The sequence below is a fragment of the Anastrepha ludens genome, chromosome 3, assembly GCF_028408465.1.
Source record: "Anastrepha ludens isolate Willacy chromosome 3, idAnaLude1.1, whole genome shotgun sequence".
In the NCBI taxonomy this organism is placed as follows: Eukaryota; Metazoa; Arthropoda; class Insecta; order Diptera; family Tephritidae; genus Anastrepha; species Anastrepha ludens.
In genome coordinates this window covers 73,921,706-73,944,859 of record NC_071499.1, presented here as the reverse complement: position 1 = coordinate 73,944,859, position 23,154 = coordinate 73,921,706, and positions in this window count along the sequence as shown.

The window sequence follows — 23,154 nt, the reverse complement described above, 5'->3', positions numbered from 1 at the left end:
TGAAACATGCATTAAAGCACGCAGCTATTTACTAGGTTAGAGGCACCCAAATATGTTGCTATGCTTGATAAAGAAACGAACCCTTAAGTCGACGTGAGACAGGTATGGTTGGAAGGGGTGGACAGGCCTAACTGGTGTGGTTTTCTTTGGAAATAAACAAAACTGTGGGAGGATTAAAGTACATGCAACTTTTGACGGAATATAGGTGAAGAGTAACTGGTGTAGAGCCTAGTGCTCAACTGCATCTCGACAGTTTCCTTAATGGTAATACCGGGAAGTAGTACGAAGTGCTTACAGTCATCAAGCAAACAGTCGGCGCACTCACTATCGGCACCAAATGTCACTATTAACAATTATGCTTCCGAGGTTGTATGATACTTCGTTTATTTAGGAACCAACATTAACACAGATAACAATGTCAGACTTGAAATCCATCCTAGAATCTCTCTTGGCAACAAGTGCTACTTTGGACTAAGTAGGCAAATGAGTAGTAAAGTCCTCTCTCGACGAACAAAACTAACGGTCTACAAGGCTCTCATCATGCCCGTTCTATTGCATTGCGCAGAAGCGTGGACGATGACAACATCCGATGAAACGACGCTTGGAGTGTTTGAGAGAAAGATTCTGCGTAAGATTTTTTGGACCTTTGCACGTTGGCAACGGCGAATATCGCAGACGATGGAATGATGAGCTGTATGAGCATTACGACGACATAGACATAGCCCAGCGAATAAAGATCCAACGGCTACGTTGGCTGGGTCAACGGGCAGCTTCAAAGTTTTGAAATCACTATGCTTCCCTGAGTAAAAGTAAGCATATTTTTATCTAATCAAGTAGTGTTAGCAGATATGTTCATAAATTTTTTACGCAGCACAAAAGGAGCTCTTGTGAACATTTCGAACATTTCTGCCATATTTATTGAAAAAAAAAGTTTGTTTTTAATTACGACACTAATGAAATCTCTGTATTAAATATTTATTCAACAAAAGTGTTTAAGGATAGTTTGGTATTGTTTTGGATAATGATTGCTTCACAAATTTGTCGTAATTCAGCTCCGAAATATTTTTCCTACAATTTTTAACTTTCTCACTATTTTTCAAATTTTTCATTACTTATCATACTCCAATTTGGTTTTTTTTTTGGAAATGATTTTCCACAAAAGCTTATAATTATTTATATACGCGGCCACCGTTAGCCGAATGGGTGAGTTGCGTGAATACCATTCGGTGGTGTACGGGTTCGAATCTCCGGGTATGAAACACCAAATTATAGAAAAAGTTGTTTCCAATAGCGGTCACCCCTCTTTTAACTTTCTTACTATTTTTCATGCCTCTTAGGCGCTCATTATTTTCTCTCTTCATAAATTCAAGAAAAACTGTTTTCGGGAGTCCAACAAAATTTATTTCACTTTGAACCCAACTCAGTATTGCATACAGCTTTTTTTGTTTCGTTATCAATTGATGATTACAAAAATTTGTGAAATGGAACTTCAGCATTACATGAAACATTAATTATTATTTCGTTTAATTAAGTACACAAAGTACACCTTTGTTATTTATACCAAAAGACCGCAATGCTCATCTTTGAAAAAGTAAAAGCGGAATAAATTTCTTAAATTTCATTATTTTTATGCCATACTGTATGCGTTGAATGCATTGCAAACGCGCTGTGTAAGAACTTGTGTGCATTAGTAATTAGCCAACGACGGCAGCTCAAATATTGTTATTTTTGTTTTTGTTTTTGTTGTTGCTGCTTGTTGAAAACTTAACAGCATTAGTAGTGAAATTAAAGCACGCAACCCATCTTCCATTCCCCCCGGGCAGCTAAATCATGCTTAAACTTTTTAGATGCTTAATGTTGCTTACCCTCTGGGCGTGGCTTTGAATCGCCCCATATTGGCCTTTCGCACAACAACGATTGCTCTTTTGAGGTTGCTCGAGGCGCTGCTGAGCATTAGATTTCATTTAAAATAAATTAATTGTTTTTTGTCGGACTCTCGCTGCCCTGATGACATTAATTTAATGTTTCATTAGTCACTGATGCATGTGGCGCCGTTCTTAACAGCAGCCGAGTGGCTTTCGTTTTCAGTATCTGCGTACGTATAAATTCCAACAATTTGTTGAAGATATGTTTGTGGAACGAAGGCAGCATTTAAAGTTTAATTGATGCGTAGTGAGAAGACTAACAGCGATTATTCACACTTTGTGCCTGTTACTTGCAGTTGGGTTGTTTTAAAAATTTCAACAAAATTATTTAAGGAGATGGACTTCTGTAGAGATTTATTTGGAGCTTTACAAAATAGTTATAGTGCAAAAATATTAATATAATACATTTTTTTTTTAATTCGAACATTACCTACACTGCATTTCTTTATTTGGTGGAACAAGGTTTTACTTATGTATGCCCTCACAACTTATTTTCGTCTCCCCACGTAAAGTGCCATTACATTTGTTGCACTCCAACTTTTAACACTTTGGCAGTTGTTTTGTTTTATGTTTGTTTTGATTAGTATTTAATCGAATATTCTTTCGGACTAAGCTAATATGTTTCTCTTTTTGATTTTGCAAACTGTGTTTTTATTTTGATTTTACTATTTAAATTACAGGTAAAGTACAAATCTACCGCTGTTTGCTTATTAATTTTAACTGTTTTTAAGATTCCATTTGTGAAGTGAGCAAATTAAAGATAAACATCACAAAATATTATTTCAGCTATGATACAGAACCACTATCTCAATTCACGCATCCACTGTGACCCCATTTGGATTTTTAAAAATCAAGACTTTATCAATATTTTGCAGAGCGATTCAAAACACGTCCGTTTCTTGATGCTATTTTTAAACACTAAGTGACTGCCTTGGTGAGTCCAGAAACAAAATTTTCTCCATATTATGGATTGAGACCATCGTGCACTGTGACCTGAAATGTGGTCTATTGTGCTTGACTGCGAACGCATTATTGGAGGTTTTAATAAATTTGAGGATTTTCTCGGGCTTTTTGTTCTATATCACCAATGTATTTACAGTCACATCACCTAGGTTGTTGAATCTTCGTCTTTCGAGAGCTACACATTTGCACTGGAGATGCTGGGGCGTTTCATCATCCAGCTCGTAAACGCTTGCTTCTTACTACTTCTAGTTTTCTGAAATGATCGTAAGTTCTCTCTTCTTAGTTGAAAGGTTAAACCGCCATGACCTTTATGTTGTGGTGCCCAGCCCAGCAAGAAATGGTCTCTGCCTTCAAGGCACTGAGTGTAGTCAAACATTCTTCAAAGAGTATGGATATTATTGTGTGGGACTGCAGTGTGGATAAGGCTTACTGGCTGTCTGGCGAAATGCAAGTGCGTTTCGAAGTTGTGCCACTTCAAAGGCATTCTCCGGCATCGATTTTCGCATAAAAGACTGGGAGATATATTTCTATATTTTAAAATTCAGTCTAAGGAACGGCCTCAAATAAAATTTTTCGAAATATTCTGCTCTGTTATGTTTTATTATATAAAACAAAAAAAAAAATACAAAAATTTCGAAACAATATTAAGATTTTATCCAAATAAATTGTGAAAGAGTATATTTTATCTTCAATTTTTTCATAAAATTGTTAAAAAAAACGACGATATTTCACTTCAAATGAGTCTATAGAAAATAGAGAATATATAGAAAATTGCAAAAAAAAAACTTGGTTTTTGGAAAAAATTAGTCAAATGGGCTCAAATTGTCACTAGATCCAAATTGCCCGTTCTAAACTCAGTTAAACAGTTACCATACCAACCATATCTCCGTAAGTTTTCTTCTGATTTGCATCTGAATTATTGCATCAAATTACGGAGACGCTAATCATTTTAAAAATGCAAAAAACACAAAACTCGGTTTTTGAAAAAAAAAATTAGACAAATAGGTTTAAATTGTTCCTAGTTCCATGTTGCACTTACTTAATTATTTCAGTTAAAGTTCTATCTCTCTGTAAGTTTTCCTCTGACTTGCTTAAAATTTTGACACCAAATTGAGAAAGCATTCAATTTTAGAATAATACGGAAAAACAAAACTCGGCTTTTCGAAAAAAAAATCAGTCAAACGTGCTTATATTGTCACTAGTTCCAAGTTGCCCAAACTAAATTATTTTCCACATTGAATAAATTTCAAACTGAAGCCTTCAAAAATAAATTTTAGAAGTATTGAACATAATGCATAAAATATACCACATGGTTATATTGATAACTTTTGTGTCTTCATTAAACTCCACAAAAAATTTGGACAAACATTTTTGTTGTACATTCTGAACCTCAAATGTCGTATTTAAAATCATGTTTTAGACTTTTCTTAAAAAAGTGATCAAATCGATCCATGAAAGGGCTGCTAGGGGTTAAAATTTGACTCAAAAATTAACTGTAAAATTGTTCTAGGAAAAAAGTGTACTCATGATGCTCTCTCAGGATTATATGCCCGCTTTTTTAAATCAAATTTTTTTGTATATATAATATTTCAATAATAAAATTTGGAATGAACTTTTTTGCTTTTGACCTTTTTAATACCTTTTGGTGGAATAAGTAAAAGCCATATATTACAAATTTTCATTTTTCTTTATTTTATACTTTACTTTATTAATTAGTTTCACAAACGGAGTCGATACTATACACTCACACATACATATCTATTAAATTGTGGTTAATTACAAGTTTCATTTCGCTTTCGCTTTGTTGCGTCAACTTCTCCTTACTACTACAAATTAATTCTTGCAAAAATTGCAAAAATGTAGTTGCCCTTTTCAATTGAACTCAACAATAATTTTCATTTTCCTGTAGAATAAAGAATTGTGATATGTAAGGGCACACATCGACCGAAACTCTGCAGCAACAGTTGCTACTAACTACTCACATAAATTGGAACACTGTACGTTGAAGTAGTGGAAAAATGGTCGATATCTGCTCATATGACAATCTGCTCATACGAGTATACATACATTCATACATACTCGCACATATATACACAGATATGCAATTTATTCTTTTCATGAGTAGCCGTAGCATTTATGTCTGCTATTAGCTGCAGTTATTCGAGCTGCAAAAACAATTCGCTCAAGCACCGCTTTTTATAAGAGCGCACAATTGTTGGAGTATGCCGATGGCATCGAGATTATCAGCCTCAACTGGCATACCGTTTATTCTGCCTTCACTGAATAAGTTAAATAAATTGCTGGTGGAGAGGGCACACTTGTGTCTCTTGTGCATTTCTTGCTGATAGTTTACTTGGTTTATTTGGGTATTAGAATTATTATTTATAATCTATATACGCATGATGCAAAGAATAATGAGATGGCGCCCATCGTGGTCCCGTTACTTTGCGCTCAGCGAATTTGACAACTAGTTACGTGATTTTAGCTCCAGTATGGCCAGATTACCATTTTCGTAACTTGATTTAGCATTTTTTTTTGTTATTTTTATATTTTTTGTCTCGGAGTTTTAGTTCTTTCTTCATGACATTTTTCTAGCCGTTCTAATTAAAATGCCATGTTTATAATTTTGTAAAATATAAATTTTTTAATAATTATTTAAATAATTCACTCAGTTTTATTTAGCCTTACTTTTTTTTAACATCTGGTGGCATTGCCCGCGATTGCCGGCGTTGTTGGTGTTCTTCTGCTTTCGGCAGTCAAATCTCTCTCTCGCTACTGCAGAGTTGCCTAGCTTTGGATATAAAAACGCACTAAATGCCCATTTAAAGAAAATAAAACACGAAATTTTTATTGTGTTAAGTAAGAACTTTGTATGCGTGACAAATTGTCTGTAGAATGTGCGTTTTTTTTTAAATAAATGTGTTATGCTTATGTACAATTTAATTTATGAGTTTTTTTGTTAAGCGAAATTCTTTTGTTAAGGGAACGACTTTTTTTGCTATATTTGAAGTTATGTAACTAGATAAGGTACTCTTTTTGTAAAAATGTCAGTATGGTTTCTTTAGTATTTTCTTGTATTTTGTTGCTTATTTTTACTATGAATACACCTCTTGATGCTCTATGTCTCACTAAGGATTGATAACCGGAAGAAACGATTACACCTCTATGGTTTCAATTCGCATTCAATAAATTCAAAGGCTTTTTAAAATGTGTAAAAAGGTTTTCAATCTTAAGAAGAGTTGAGAGAGGGGCATTTAATATTTTTGCATAGCCTTAAATGGAGCCAAAAATTAAATTTGCACTTTCAAATTATCAAATTTTATAAGAGTAAAAAAATTTTCATTACCACTAAAATCTTCTCAGAGTGGCCTTTTTTAAACTTCTTTTGTATAATAATACAGTTTTTTTCCAACCTAAAGTCTCGGTAGCCTTAAATTAAAAACAGAAAGAAACAAACACCAAACTTAAAAATTGTCGCATTTTCGGTATAAAAAAGCACTAAATTTATTGCGAAGAGCAAATGGTTGGCAATACTGCACAACTCTGCAAACGTGACGTCACGTACGCTCTGATGGGCGCAATCTTCTTTCTATCATTCTTGCTATATACGTATATGTATAATCTCTTTTCTCGCCAACTCCGAGTAGGAAAATGAGTAGAAAAACCTTTCTCAACAAACAGAACAACAGTTCTCAAATCAATAAATCTCTCATCTTTTCCGTCTCTTTGTATGGTTTAGGAGCATAAGCGATGAAAACATTAAAAAAGGTGTATTCGAGAGAAAGACTTTGCGGAAAATTTAAGAACTTTATGCAATTTAGGCTGCAGATGTCGAAGGCGATAACACCTTGAGTTACTTAAGGAGGTATTCAGTGTAGAATTTTGAAAAAATCGAAATTTTATTAGCCTATTTTCAAAGTTTAGACATTTAAGAATATGTCATTAAGGAGACTTTTTAAATTCCTATTATTTCATGAAATATAGCCTTTTTGGTTACATGACATCGGTTCCGATCCATCTATAGGGTTTTTCAATTGCCGCGGGTCGATTATGGCGCCCAGTGGCAGACATTTTCTTTTGGTGACATCTGTCAAATCTTTTGTTTATTATTCAGTTGTTTATGCCAAATCATCATGGCAAGTTACACGATTGAACAGCACGTTCAAATGATAAAACTTTATTATCAAAATGAGTGTTCATTAACGCAAACGTTGCGCGCATTGCGCCCATTTTTCGGTAGACGTTGTGGCCCTTTCAATTTCTTATGGCCAATATTGAACCATATGGATCTAGCAGACATGTGGTTTCAGCTGAACGGCGTTACGTGCCACACAGCAAACGCCATTTTATTCCATTTCAACATCTACCCGCTCTTATTGAAAAACCCTTTAGTATGAACACTTTGATCGCATTTTTCTCGCAACTACATTTTTCAAAACGTTAGACAAGATATCTCAAGTTCTACTGAACCGATTTACTTCAAATTTGACGTGAGTATTACTTAAAAAAAATAAAATTTGTTTACTATTTTTTAAAAACTCAGAAATGTCCGAAAAAGTAGGAAAAATGTATTTTTTCGGACAGCCGTAATTTAGCAAAAAAAAAGTATTTTTTCCACTTTTTCTTCTAACGATAGTAATGTGACATTCATATAAATTAATAACCTTTTTCATTTGTTTTGTTTCAGATCATTAGAAAGTTTGCAATTACTCAACAACGTGGAAAATTTTGCGAAAGGACTTCAGTGTGAAGCCTTTTAATATACAGCTGGTGCAAGAATTGAAGCCGAATTTTTGGTGAATGGGTTCTTGCAAAGTTGGCCGAAGATCCACTTTTTTATCGAAAAATTGTGTTCAGTGACGAAGCTCATTTTTGGATCAATGGGTATGTAAATAAGCAGAATTGTCGATTTTGGAGTGAAGATTACCCAGAAGAATTGCAAGAGCTACCAATGTATCTAGAAAAGGTCACAGTTTGGTGCGGTTTATGGCCTCGAGGTATCATTGGACCGTACTTCTTCAACGATGCTGCGAATCGTAACGTAACTGTGAATGGTCAGCGCTACCGTGAAATGATATCAAACTTTTTTTGTCCAAAATGCAAGAACTTGACTTGCATGACATGTGGTTTCAGCCAGACGGTGCCACATGCCACACAGCACGCATAACAATAGACTCTATACAATCAGCTGCAAAATTGGTAAATTTCTATTTCATGGGATTTCAAATAATTTTATTAAAAAAATTACGGGAGAGTTACTCACCTAAAATTATTATTTTCCAAAATTGTACTTATTTTAATAATAAATTTTAATATAAATAAAACTCTTTCGGAAGAAATAAATATTACTCCTACAATATTCTCTTATTACTATTACTCAGTACAAAGATTAGGCACATTTTTGGTAGCTTAGATTCTTACCAACCTCCTAATTGCTGCATTTATAAGATCCTCTCGGGATTGCATCGGGTTTACAAGCCTACTTTACCAGTAGCTTGTTGCCAGTTTTTGACCTAAATTAGTTTGAAAATTCATTACATTTCTCTTTTTCTGCATCCGTGATCCAACTTTTCCACACACAAAATTGCCTTTGGCGATACTTGTTTGTTATATAAGGAAAGGAAAAATGGAAAACAATTTCCTAAGAACTTATATTCACGATTCGTTCACAGGGGGACGCCGCAGGGAGGTGTCCTTTCGTCCCTACTTTGGCTAGTTGCTATTGACGAAGTTCTGATAATGATAAATAAGGGTGGGGTTAAGGTAGTAGCATACGCCGATGGCTTGGTCCTAATGGTATCGGGACCATTTCCCTCAGTCATGGCTGAGATTTTGGGCTACCACTTGCGGTCTCCGAGTCAACTCTGTAAAAACGGAAAATATAAACCTCCACCCTTTCGACTTCCCAAATTACACAATCACGTTCCAGTATAGCCTACTACTCCTGCAAATCTATGTTCGGTAAAAAATGGGGACTCAAGACACAGGTCGTGCTGTGGATGTACAACGCAGCGGTTTTGCCAATTTTAACATATGGATGCTTGGTTTGTGGGCAGCTCTTCGGAAGGGCTATAATATCACTAAACTGTGGAGGGTGCAAATGACTGCATGCACTGGCATCACCGGAGCATGTAAAACTTACCCCAATGCTGCCCTGAATGCCCTTTTGCACTTACTTCCCATCGACTTTTGCGTTATTTCCATCGCAGCTCAAAGTGCAATCAGGTTAAAGGAGAGTGGCCTTAGGGGACAATCTGTCGAGGGACATGGTAGTATTTTCGAGCAATTACCACCGTATTTCTCCGAACTTCGAACAGATTTCTCTATCCGCAAACTAGAGTTTGAGGGTCGTGCTAGGGCAATCTTTCCAAATAAGCAGGATTGGATCGAAGGGAAAATCTGCATAGAAGCTTGCACCTGTATCTTCACTGACGGTTCCAAGATGGAATCGGGAGTCTTAGCAGGGGTTTTCTCTAAATCAGACAATTTATCTATCTCCTTTAAACTGCCCAACACTGCTAATGTTTTTCAAGCAGAAGTCTTCGCGATCTTGCAGGCATGCAAAATGTTAAGGGAACACGGGAGCGAGGGACATACTAACATTTTCTCAGATAGTCAAGCCGCGATTAAGGCTCTTACGACGCCATGGTGCAGAACGAAATTAGTAAACTCCTGTAAGGAGGAGATCAAATCTCTTGGGTGTCCAGGTATCATTTCTCTAATCTAGGTTCCAGAACATAGGAACATAGAGAGAAATGAAATTGCTGATGAGCTTGCCAGGAAGGGGACGATCATCCCCCTAATAGTTTTTAAAGGGGAACTGCACAAATTATTTCTCAGGAAAGCTCAGAAGAGATCGAGCTAAATTTCTTCATGAGCTATTTTGAAAACCCTTTGGCTCCAATACGATATACGAAGGACTCAGAAAGTCCTTTGGACTCCTCGCCATTCAAATTCCAAACTCGTAGCTGTGTTTACCGGTCATTGGATGATCGGCACACACGTGGAAAAGCTAGGGTTTCCATTTAACCCGCATCGCAGAAGCTGTGTGGATCTTTCAGAGAAGGAGACTGTAGAGCATTTTCTCTGTAAATGTCCGGGTTTGGAAGCTAGACGACTGGGCGACAGCCTGGGGTCGACAGCCTGGGCCAGTTCGCCAACCTAAATCCAATCAATCTCCTCTATTATATCAACTGCTTAGGCTGGCTGGCTGGCTTCCAGTTGGAGGTCTCATAATGTATCAAAGCGGCGCTTTAGTGCTACTTGAGGAGCGCCAGACCGGCACTTCAACCATTTCACCTACCTACCTACCTACCTATATTCACGATAGGACGAAAGGGAATAAGGAAAAATCTACCGGGGAGTTTCTAATCAAAATCGGGCTGATTATCTCTAGGAGTTCTCCAAAGAAAGGGTCTCGCTATTTTGGTAGTAATGGCTTTTTTGATGTATTAAACGCTTATCCATCCTCAGATGTTAGTATATCCATATCGATACAGGACTAATATGTAGTTAGTTTCATGATAGAAATCGAGTTTATACAAATTAATAGATTTTATGAATTATTAGTCAACTTAAAGATATCAGTCGATTTGAGTCATATTTTACAAAAGCAAACAGTTATAAATCTGGAGTTAAAATCTGAAAACAACTGTATTTCCGCTAAGTGCATTAGCTCATACAAACACCCACAGCAAAAACTATTTAGTTTACAGCCAAAGAAATATTGTTATGCAGTGTTTTTGCAAACTGACCAAAAAAGTGCAAAAGAACTGGCGGGCAAGTAATTCAAAGTAAACAAAGAAATAATTCTTACTTTTGCATTTCTTCGCGGTATTGGTGTGAATAAAAGAATATGCAGAAAGTTATAAGTTTTTGAAGTTGTTCCGAAAAAATAACTACATATAACTGTCTACCACATTTCTTGTTTTTGTTATTTCGCCGCAGCCATCCTGACTGCATGAGCGTGTAACCAGCTGAAAAATATGAGATATGTTCATATTCTTGCAAGGGTATATATGTACGGGTGTGTGTATATTAGAGATGCCAATCCGAGAATGGATTTCGAGACCAACGTTGGCTTAGTTGACTGACATGGAAAACCCTGCGTGACTCTATTAAATGCATTTTTATTATGTTAATCAGCTTTGATGGGATACCTTGGGCGTCTAATCTGACCCATATTACATCTCTTCGCAGCGCATCAACAGCTTTGAGGAAGTCGATGAAGGTTATAAATATATAGCGTGGCGCTTACTTTGGCGGTTTGTTCAATGATAATGTGTACATATTTTACAGATGTGGTCAATACACGAGCGATTGCTAGGGAAACCAGCTTGAATTTTTGCAATAGTGTTATCAAGTGCACCCACTAGTCAACTAAGTACAATAATGTTAACTATTTTAGTCACAGTTCAAAGTCAGTGGGCGGCAGAAGCCTACATACACCCTTCCCTTTCGTTGTTTACAAAGTACAAACACTTTGCTTAAAAATGTGTTTATGCAATTTCATTTGAAATCTTTTCTAATTGACTTAACTAAAACAAACCCATTCTTTAACATAAAACAATACAGTTATGCTAAAAAAACGCAAAAACAGCGTTGACAAAAGTGTACATACAGAACCGGTTTTCCAGGTTGTACTCTGATATCCTGTTGTCTATTTCTTTCCTTGTGCTTCCTCTGTTGCTTTGCTAATATTGATTTTAGTTGCAATTTGAATTCTTAAGCATCTACAATGGCTCCTCGAAAAGAAATATCACTTGACGTTTGAAATTTAGTTATTCAGCACAGGAAAGAAAAAAATTATATGGCGAAATTTCAAACATCTTAAACTTAAGTCGTGAAACAGTCCAGACCATTGTAAAAACTTTAAAAATAGTGCTTCTACTGAAAATAAACCGCGCAGTGGCCGCCCGAGCAAACTAGCTCGCAGAAACGTCAGCTTGATTCTAAAAAAAGTGAGCAAAAATCCAAAAGTTTGTGCTCCGAAATTGGCCGAGGATACAGCAAGCTCATCCAACAAGTGTGTTCATCCAAGAACAATTCAAAGAGCTCTGAACAAAAACGGCTTCCATAGTAGAACACCACGAAAAAAGCCCCCTATTTCTGAAAAAAACCGTAAACTTCGCCTGGAGCCCGCCACAGCACACAGGGAAAAGGGGATGGACTTTTTCGGTAGCGATGGAAGAGCAAAAGTGTGCAGAAAAAAAAAATACTGCACTGAGTCCGAAGAATTTGGTATCAACAGTGAATCATGGTGGCGGCAATTTAATGGTTTGGGGAGCTGATGCTGCATCTGGAGTTGGAAGATTAGTATTTATAGAAGGTAATATGGATCGTTATAAATACAAATCACTATTGGAAGTCAATCTGAAATCTTCGGTGGATGATTTTGAGCTTGGTCCAGGTTGGGTCTTTTAACAGGATAACGATACAAAGCACACAGCATACATTGTGAATGATTGGCTACTTTACCATGCTCCAAGGCAATTAAATACACCACCGCAAAGCCCAGATTTGAATATTATTGAACATGTCTTGGAAATTTTAGATCGAAAATTAGAAAAAATCTGATTTCAAGCGCTTTAGAACGACTAATAGAAGCTTGGAACAATAGAAGAGTTAGCAAATTTAGTCACCTCGATGCCACGACGGCTTCAAGCTGTAATTGATGCTAATGGTAGACGAAGTAAATACTAAGAAGCAATATTACTTCGAGTTAAGTAAAGTTTTTCACACTGGAGTAAGATAATTGTGTACTGTATGTAGACTTTTGTCAACATTGGTTTTAGGTTTTTTTGCCATAGCTTTGCTATTTTATGTTAACTTATGGATTTTTTTAAGTTTATAATGATTAGAAAAAACTTTCAAATAAAACTGTGTAAACACATTTTTCAGTAAAGTTTTTGAACTTTCAATCCAGTGGAAATGGGGGATGTATGTAGACTTTTGTCGGTCACTGTAGATTCCACACCAGTTAGAATATTTCTGCTTATTGACTTTCTGGGATATATTCACAATAACTGGGCATATTCACAATGTTGATTCAAAAATTTTTTGGCCGCGCACTTTAAAAAAAAAATTCGTCGAATAAAAACAACATTTTCTTTTAAATTACCTGGAAATATATTATTGATACAGCTTCCGGCATGTAAAATAAATAATTTTTCTCAAATTTTTGATTTCTTTAAATCTCCCGCTTAAAAAAAAAATCCCAAAATATGCTTATTTTCTCTGCCAGGACTAAACCTATAAGTGACTAAAGCTCTCAATATCGTAACAGGGTATATTAAAATGGTTCCAGTTCTTATCAAATTTTTTTTCTTTTCCAATTTTCAGTGAATTGAATAAACTTAAGTCCCGCAACAAGTTTCGGGATTAAATTGTAAATATCCCGAGATCCCGGAATTAACTACTATTGCTAATATTGGCATCCCTAATAAATATGTTGTATGTTGGAAAACGTTCACCAAATGAATGTTCTTGATAATCAAAGCAAAATGTAAAACTTTCTGGTGAGAACTTTTTATTATTTTTCCTTTTTATTTTTTATACTCAGTGGGTTCTGCTTTCTTTCGGTTCATTTGATGTCTTGTGTTGTTCACTTGAATAAATATAATATTTTATATTGAAATCCATAAATACCAGAATACCAGAACACGGAGATGACTTGGACATTTTATATAGGCACTTTATTGTACATACATACATACACACTTATGCAGTTTTCGGAATTTTCATTTATAAAGTATCTATGCATCTGAGTATTCACTGAGCATGCACTGAGTATCATTTTCCAAGCAAAAACCGACGTATTTAATAAGAGAACTAATATTGAATGCTGCGCATTTCATATGAAGAAAGAACATAGAAATTTCGTGATCTCTTAGAATCGGCCCACTTAACACCGTGGGCCACTTAACCTCGGGCGATGGCATTTCTGCCAGAACGTGCTATGGATTTTAAGGGCACACCATTGTAATTTTAGAGATTTTTTCATACGCCCGACTACTCTAATATACTTACACTCTACTCTAATATATGTATAATCTTATTTGATTGGAAATTTTATTCATTTATTTTATTTGCAAAAATTTTATAAATTTCAAAAATCAAATTGTTTGACTTCGAATAAATATGCAATTATTTTAGGCAATAAATTAATAAACTCGACGCTTGTTATTGACCAATTACCATAAACGTATTAACATACATTGATATTCTCACTTATTTGTAAATTCATGTTTTCACTTCTATAACCAAAGCTCTCATACATAACTGTAAGTTAAAATATATGCATGAATGTACACTTGTTGGTCAGGTGCGCAGGTAGCAATTTGAGGCATGGAGGATTTTATTTACTATTTAGTTTCATTAATCAATCATTTTTACTAGCAATTTTTCTACGTCATTAGTTTTTTCTTCTTCTTTATTAGCCTTATCTTCTTCTTCACCGGCGCCAAAGAGAAACATGAAGTGAAGTCAAGTCCTTCTCTAGTTGATCTCTCAAACGCAGAGCGGGCTTTTCCCTTTCCGTGGCACGCTGAATGTACGTGTATGTATTAAATACTTTCAGAACTGGAACGATTGTGTTCATTCTATAGGCAAAGCGTAGGCACTTTTCATGTTTCATTTAATATACATATATTAAATTATATTTTATGGCTTCAAATAAATAAGGGAAATGTTTGCTATTTTTTGAATATCAAGTTGTAAAGGGTGGTTCAGTTTCAAGGGCCGGTGTTGATTTTGAATAAAATACAATTTTTTTAAGAAATTATTCTCATTTCTCCTTATTGTGATAATATTAGTATGGCTGAATTACGCATGAAACAAAATAAAGGCCACATGGCCGCCGGCGGCACACCTCTATCCGATGCTCCAAATTTTCGATGACGCTGAGGCATAAGTGAGGTTCTATGCCGTTAAAGTGCCAAATTATCTCATCCTTTAGCGCTCGAATTGTTGCTGGCTTATCGACGTACACCTTTTCTTTCAAATAACTCCAAGGTGTCAAATCACATGATCTTGGCGGCCAATTTACATCGCCGCGACGTGAGATTATTCGGCCATCAAATTTTTCGCGTAAAAAAGCCATTGCTTCGTTAGCTGTTGACAAGTGGCACCGTTCTGTTAAAACCACAAATCGTCCACATCCATATCTTCCAATTCGGGCCATAAAAAGTTCGTTATCATCTCACGATAGCGAACACTATTCACAGTAACTGCCTGACCGGCCTTATTTTGGAAAAAATACAGCCCAATGATGCCGCCGGCCCATAAACCGCACCAAACAGTCACTCTTTGTTGGGTGCATTGGTTTTTCGGCAATCACTCTTGGATTATCAATCGCCCAAATGTGGCAATTATGCTTATTGACGAATCCACTGAGGTGAAAATGTGCCTCATCACTGAAGATGATTTTCTTCGAAAATTGGTCATTTACTGTTGCCATTTCCTGCCACCATTCTGGCCATTGACGACGCTTGAATTGGTCAAGAGGCTTTAGTTTTTGAGTTAATTGCGCCTTGTAAGCGTGTAAATGCAAGTCTTTATGCATAATATTCATCAACCACGAGCGTGAGAGGTGCAATTGTTGGGCACGACGACGAGTTGAGGTGAACGGCTCTTCAACCACACTATCGCGAACAGCAGCAATATTTTCTGCAGTACGAGCTATACGAGCATGCTGGTGTTTTCTCGTCTCCTACAGATCCGGTTTGCTCAAACTTTTGCACAATTTTTCCGATTGCGCGAATGCTTTTTGATTTGAATGCCCGTTTTCATAATAAGCTTGAATAACTTTAAGGCGTTGCTCGATTGGGTATCTTTCCATGGTTCAAATTGAATAAGTGTGAAGTTGAAAAATGTTTGATGAAATGCAGAAAAAGCTTGATGTTTAGGCGTGGTTCAAATTCAACATCGGCCCTTAAAATTTAGCCACCCTTTAGAATTCAAGAAATGGTTCGAGAGCTGAATCAAACGCTGACATATGTAAGTGCGTTGCAGTTGACGGGGAGTGCTCTGAAGGCGATATTGAGTTTTCTGAATATATTCTGTTATATATAATATATACATATAACTTTTTGATCAAGGTGGTAGGTATGGTAGGTGGTACGCATATCGAAATCGCTTTCAAGCGTTAAGAAAACGATAGCTACTCTAACTATTTGATGATAGCAAACCTTGGCATTTTATTCAGCCGACGAGTTATTTCTATAGTTGAAAAGTTAAAGATCACGACGCTGAGCGAAGTCCTGCCTTTCGCCGCCTCGGTGCACTTGCGACAAAAAAGTAGTCGCGGGCAAATTAGTCTAGCGGTCACAATTTTTATTCATTTCTAATGTATTTTTTTAGTTCAAGCTTATAAAACTTCACAAACATCTGCAATAGCCGAAAAATGAGAAATATTTACAATTTTGGGATTTTACTCATAAAAAATGTCTATGGTTATTAGCTATTCCAAATGAGTACAAGTTCTGATCTGTAGACAGATCACGACCATCTACATTTGCGTCAGTGAGTGGCGTAAAAACAAAAAATTATTCAGGCCCCATGCCGGATAGCCCTTAATTTCTGAGAAAAAGAACTTTTTGTTAAGAATTTTTTTTCGATGTAAATAGTGCTGTTTTTCTAGTCAATTTAAAGATCATATCGCCGTAGCCGAATGGGTTGGTGCGTGATTACCATTCGGAATTCATCAAGACGCACACCACAAATAGGAGGAGGAGCTCGGCCAAACACCCAAAAAGGGTGTACGCGCCAATTATATATATATATATTGATATAAAGTGACTCAACATTTGAGCAATACTTCCTAAATTTTCATTGTGAAATATTGAAAATTGAGCGGCTTACAGTGAATCTCCGGACGATCTTCGAAAAAAAGTTTTCTTTTGTTTATTTAGAGTAAAACAATTATAAAGGGTGTTACTTTGAGTAGCCCGCTATTCCGGTAGATGTCACCTTTGAAGTTGTAATTTTTTGATATTTGACAAGTAGAAGCTACGCCATTAATGAAAATGGAACGATGCACGCTTAAACAACGCATTGAAATGACTAAAATTCGCTATAAAAATGGTGAAAATTTGGCAGAAACGGTTCGTAAAACTCGAACTTTTTCGGGTAATCGTGAAACATCTTGTTGGACTGCAATACAGAAATTAGCGAAAAACTTCCAGCTGTTGGGACAAGTAAGTGATGTGAAGAATAAAACCCGTGCACGTCGCTCAAGAACGGCCGAAAATATAGCTGTTGTAGCCGAAAATGTTGAAGAAAACCCAGGATTGTCCATTCCTCCTCGCTCTTTGGAATTACGCATTCCACGAACGTCATTACACCGTATTTTGCAAACAGATTTGGGTCTTAAGGCTTATAAAGTCCAGCTAGCACAAGAACTCAAGCCGGCCGATCATCAACAACGTCGTGTCTTTGCTAATTGGGTCGTTGAAATGCATGAAAATGATCCGGAATTCCATCGAAAAATCATCTTGAGTGATGAGGCCCATTTCCACCTCGGTGGCTTCGGCAACAAGCAAAATTGTCGGATCTGGGGCTCAGAAAATCCAAGAGTTATTGTAGAAAAGCCTCTCTATCCTCAACGTGTGACTGTTTGTTGCAGTTTATGGAGTCATTGGACCTTCCTTTTTCGACAATGAAGTTGGAGCAACAGTTACGGTGAATGGATTACGCAATCGAGAGATGATTAACGACTTTTTATGGCCGGAATTGGATGGTATTGATCTGACAACGTTTATTTTTAACAAGACGGCGTTACGTGCCACACAAGCAACGAAATCATTAATCTTTTATGAAAATGACACCTCTTATTAGAAAACTCTTTATTATAATTATGGCTCTAAAGCACCGGCTGCAGTGCTTTGTTGTTGGCGTTGCATATCATAACTCCCAACAGAATCATCTGAAACACAAAAATCAAAATGCTTTTGTTGAGCTGTTTCTTCAGGTGGTCATGAGAACATTTTTTTTTAGATTTTTAAATATTTCGTAGCACTTGACAACCAAAAAAATGATTTTCACAAAAAAAGCTAATTTGCTCCCAGGGCTACATGGTGAATTATGCGAAGAAATACGATGGAAAAAATTTGGTTCAGTTATGGCGTTCACGGATCACATAATTCAAAAACTTTCTTTTTAATTAGAAAAATTCGAGTGGGAATAGTCAAAATTTCGTCAATTTTCTTCCGATAGACTTGATATTTCCGATATACTAGATATTTCGGCGTAGACCTAAATACTGAATAAGCCAGCTTAAAAAGTTCATCAAGTCATTCAAATAAAATTTCAGTTTTGAAATTTCAATCTATTTCAGTAAAGGAAATGCATAATTCGATCCCTTCTTTCTGATCCCTCCTGCCCTCGTTGCTGATTTATGCTCTTCCAATGAAATTTCCAATTTTTGTTTAGCTATATTTTACGTTATATTTTACACACATTTGTTTCAAATCATTTAACCGGATTACATAAACTTCAATTGCTGCCGTTTGTATTTCTCTCCGCCCAGTGGCTCATTCCTATTGGAAATTTGAACTGTTAGAAAGAGAAATTTAAATTGGCAGCATATTGGCCTATATTTGTTAGCAGAGATTAAAAAAAGAGAAATATAAAAAAAAATAGCAGTAATCAGAGCACATAATTTTTGACATTTTAAACTAATTTTGTTAGTTATTAATTAAATTTATTATTTCCAATCTGGAAGCTCCCCAAAATACCTACCACAGTTAGATGTTCGGATAACTCAAAGTGATCTTTTAAAATGTTTGTGTGTGCATTATTACATATTTGTACGGGACTATAACAAAATGATGTATGATATATCATTCGCGTATTTTGTATTTGTATTTATTATTTGTATTTTATTTTTAGCTTTTCGCAAGAAGAAGTAAGATAATTGGAAGGGTTAAAAAAAAAATATAAATATAATTGTATCAGATCAGTCCATAAGTTCATGCGTTTTTTAAAGGTGGTTTTAAAATTAATACAAAAGATGTTTAAAGTATTGAATAATCAATAATATATTTTCCTTCGTTATTTACAATGTCTTCCCAAAGTTTAACGTTTGCGTTGTCGTGGTGAAACAAAACTTTGCGTCTATTCACTAAAGACGGTCGATTTTTGTTAAGTGCCTTATTCAGGTTTGATCGCTGATGGGAATAATAATCAGCAGTTATCGTCTGCTTAGGTTCCAGAAGTTCATAATAAATACCGGCCATATCCCACCAAATAGACAGGAGAATCTTCTTGGGATGAAGGCCATCTCTAGAGGTCGATTCTGGTGTTTCATCATTACCTAACCATTGGCGTTTGCGAACAGGATTATTGTAAAGGACCCATTTTTCATCACCAGTAACGAGACAGTGAACAGTGTTTATTTCTGCAGCAGCAGTTGTTGCATTTTTATCCAGTTTATAAAAAAAATACAAAATATGCCTCTTATACCTATGTTTTTGCAGATTCCATTTTATTTTTTAACAACACGTGCTTCTCTCCGCGATTAAAATCACTTGTTGAATGCACAATATATCAAAGAAAATACAAATAATTCCGTTTTATTCAGCGAATATTTTTTGTATGCAAAAATCGTCCAAAAGTGAAATTATGGTAAAATACGCACGAACTTATGGACTGACCTGTTCTTTAATATTTGCACGTGGGTTTAATGTGCTTTCAAGAAAACAGTTGGATTTGTCAGTGATTTAAGGTAGCATGGGTAACCTTCATGAGAGAGACTGTTGTTGTTGTTAAATATGTGAAAGTAAGTATGTATACGAATATGTATCTAACGATTTAATGTTATATATTTCCTAACGGATGTATTATACATATATTTGAAGCATTCTTTATTGAAATATATGAAATCTACTTAACACTCTTTAAATTAAAACTAATGAAGCGAATACAGTTGTTTTAAATCTATTTGTATACGAGTATTGTACTTATATTTATATTCGTAGTTCGCCATATTATCAACCATGATGCAAAGAATAATGAGATGGCGCCCATCGTGGTCCCGTTACTTTGCGCTCAGCGAATTTGACAACTAGTTACGTGATTTTAGCTCCAGTATGGCCAGATTACCATTTTCGTAACTTGATTTAGAATTTTTTTTTTGTTATTTTTATTATTTTTTGTCTCGGAGTTTTAGTTCATTCCATATGACATTTTTCTAGCCTATTCTATTTAAAAGTAATGTTTATAATTTTGTAAAATATACATTTTTTAATAATTATTTAAATAATTCACTCAGTTTTATTTAGCTTTACTTTTTTTTAACATCTGGTGGCATTGCCCGCGATTGCCGGTGTTGTTGGTGTTCTTCTGCTTTCGGCAGTCAAATCTCTCTCTCGCTACTGCAGAGTTGCCTAGCTTTGGATATAAAAACGCACTAAATGCCCATTTAAAGAAAATAAAACACGAAATTTTTATTGTGTTACTTAAAGAACTTTGTATGCGTGACAAATTGTCTGTAGAATGTGCGTTTTTTTTTAAATAAACGTGTTATGCTTATGTACAATTTAATTTATGAGTTTTTTTTGTTAAGCGAGACTCTTTTATTAAGGGAACGACTTTTTTGCTATATTTGAAGTTATGTAACTAGATAAGATACTCTTTTTGTAAAAATGTCAGTATGGTTTCTTTAGTATTTTCTTGTATTTTGTTGCTTATTTTTACTATGAATACACCTCTTGATGCTCTATGTCTCACTAAGGATTAATGACCGGAAGAAACGATTACACCTCTATGGTTTTATTTCGCATTCAATAAATTCAAAGGCTTTTTAAAATGTGTAAAAAGGTTTTCAATCTTAAGAAGAGTTGAGAGCGGGGCATTTAATATTTTTGCATAGCCTTAAATGAAGCCAAAAATTAAATTTGCACTTTCAAATTATCAAATTTTATAGGAGTAAAAAAATTTTCATTAGCACTAAAATCTTCTCAGAGTGGCCTTTTTTAAACTTCTTTTGTATAATAATACAGTTTTTTTTTAACCTAAAGTTTCGCTAGCCTTAAATTAAAAACAAAAAGAAACAAACACCAAACTTAAAAATTGTCGCATTTTCGGTATAAAAAAGCACTAAATTTATTGCGAAGAGCAAATGGTTGGCAATACTGCCCAACTCAGCAAACGTGACGTCACGTACGCTCTGATGGGCGCAATCTTGTTTCTATCATTCCATGATGCAAAGAATAATGAGATGGCGCCCATCGTGGTCCCGTTACTTTGCGCTCAGCGAATTTGACAACTAGTTACGTGATTTTAGCTCCAGTATGGCCAGATTACCATTTTCGTAACTTGATTTATGATTTTTTTTTTGTTATTTTTATTATTTTGTGTCTCGGAGTTTAAGTTCTTTCTTCATGACATTTTTCTAGTTGTTCTAATTAAAATGTCATGTTTATAATTTTGTAAAATATGCATTTTTTAATAATTATTTAAATAATTCACTCAGTTTTATTTAGCTTTACTTTTTTTTAACATCTGGTGGCATTGCCCGCGAGTGCAGGTGTTGTTGGTGTTCTTCTGCTTTCGGCAGTCAAATCTCTCTCTCGCTACTGCAATGTTGCCTAGCTTTGGATATAAAAACGCATTAAAATGCCCATTCAAAGAAAATAACCCAACAAATTTTTATTGAATCACTTAAAGAACTTTGTATGCGTGACAAATTGTCTTTAAAATGTGCGTTTTTTTAAATAAATATGTCATGCTTATGTACAATTTAATTTATGAGGTTTTTCTTAAACGAGACTCTTTTGTTAAGGGAACGGCTTTTTTGCTATATTTGAAGTTATGTAACTAGATAAGGTACTCTTTTTGTAAAAATGTCAGTATGGTTTCTTTAGTATTTTCTGGTAGTTTGTGGCTTATTTTTACAATGAATACAACTCTTAATGTCCTATGTCTCACTAAAGATTTATGACCGGAAGAAACAATTACACCTCTAAGGTTTTAATTCGCATTCAATAAATTCAAAGGCTTTTTAAAATGTGTAAAAAGGTTTTCAATCTTAAGAAGAGTTGGGAGCGGGGCAAATAATATTTTTGCATAACCTTAAATGGAGCCAAAAATTAAATTTGCACTTTCAAATTATCAAATTTTATAAGAGTAAAAAAATTTTCATTAGCACTAAAATCTTCTCAGAGATCTGGTCACATTGCCCATGATTGCGGTTATTGTTGATGTTTATGAATATTCGTTTCTTATTTGAAATGTGCGTTAATAAGAACAAACGGTAACAAACGTTTTAGTGAATATTTACGCAAAAATAAGATATTTCGTGAAAGTGTACTCGTATAAGTGAAAAATAAGAAAACATGAAATGTGCAGTGAAAAATTGTGCTAGTAAGAACCTCAATAAAGCGTGTGATATAAGCTTTTTTATATTATATTTCCAAAGGATGAGGCGCTCTGCAAACAGTGGATGCATTTCTGCCGGCGAGGAAATGCCTTCAATCGAAAAACGAGCTTTATATGTATGAAGCATTTTACTAGTGATAGCATTGAAGCATTCGGTAGCTTTAAATTAAACGCAAAAAGAAACAAACACGAAACTTCAAAATTTTCGCATTTTCGGTATAAAAAAGCACTAAATTTATTGCGAAGAGCAAATGGTTGGCAATACTGCACAACTCAGCAAACGTGACGACACGTACGCTCTGATGGGCGCAATCTTGTTTATATCATTCTTGCTATCATTCTTGGTATTATACAATAAACATAAGCATGTTTATGTGTGAGTAACATTTATACGAGATAAGAATGCTGAGGCTCAGCTGCTGAGTACTACTCGTCCTCCAAGAGAAGCGTGAATGAGTGTGAACTTCACTTCAGTTTGCTTGGAATACATTTACATACGAGTATGTGTATGTATATTTTTTTATGTCATTAAAGAGATCGTTGTTGTTGAATAGGCAAATTGCATATATGTATGTATGTAGTATATTTATTATTTTGATAGTATTTCGAACACTCGTAATGACTGCCAGGAGGCTCTTACTCATACATTTATTGCTAGACACGCCATAAAGGTGAGCGTTTATTTATTCTCGCATAATATTCAAAATGTCAAGGTCGTATATTTTAATGACAACACTAAGAAACGGATTTACTTTGATTTAAAAAAATATGTATTTAATAGTTTCAAGATAAATAAATTCATACAAAGCAAGCGACTTTTTATGTGGAAGGATGAGCACAAAGGTGCTTTGAGCGGTTACGTTCACCTTTGTGTGTTGCATAAAATTAT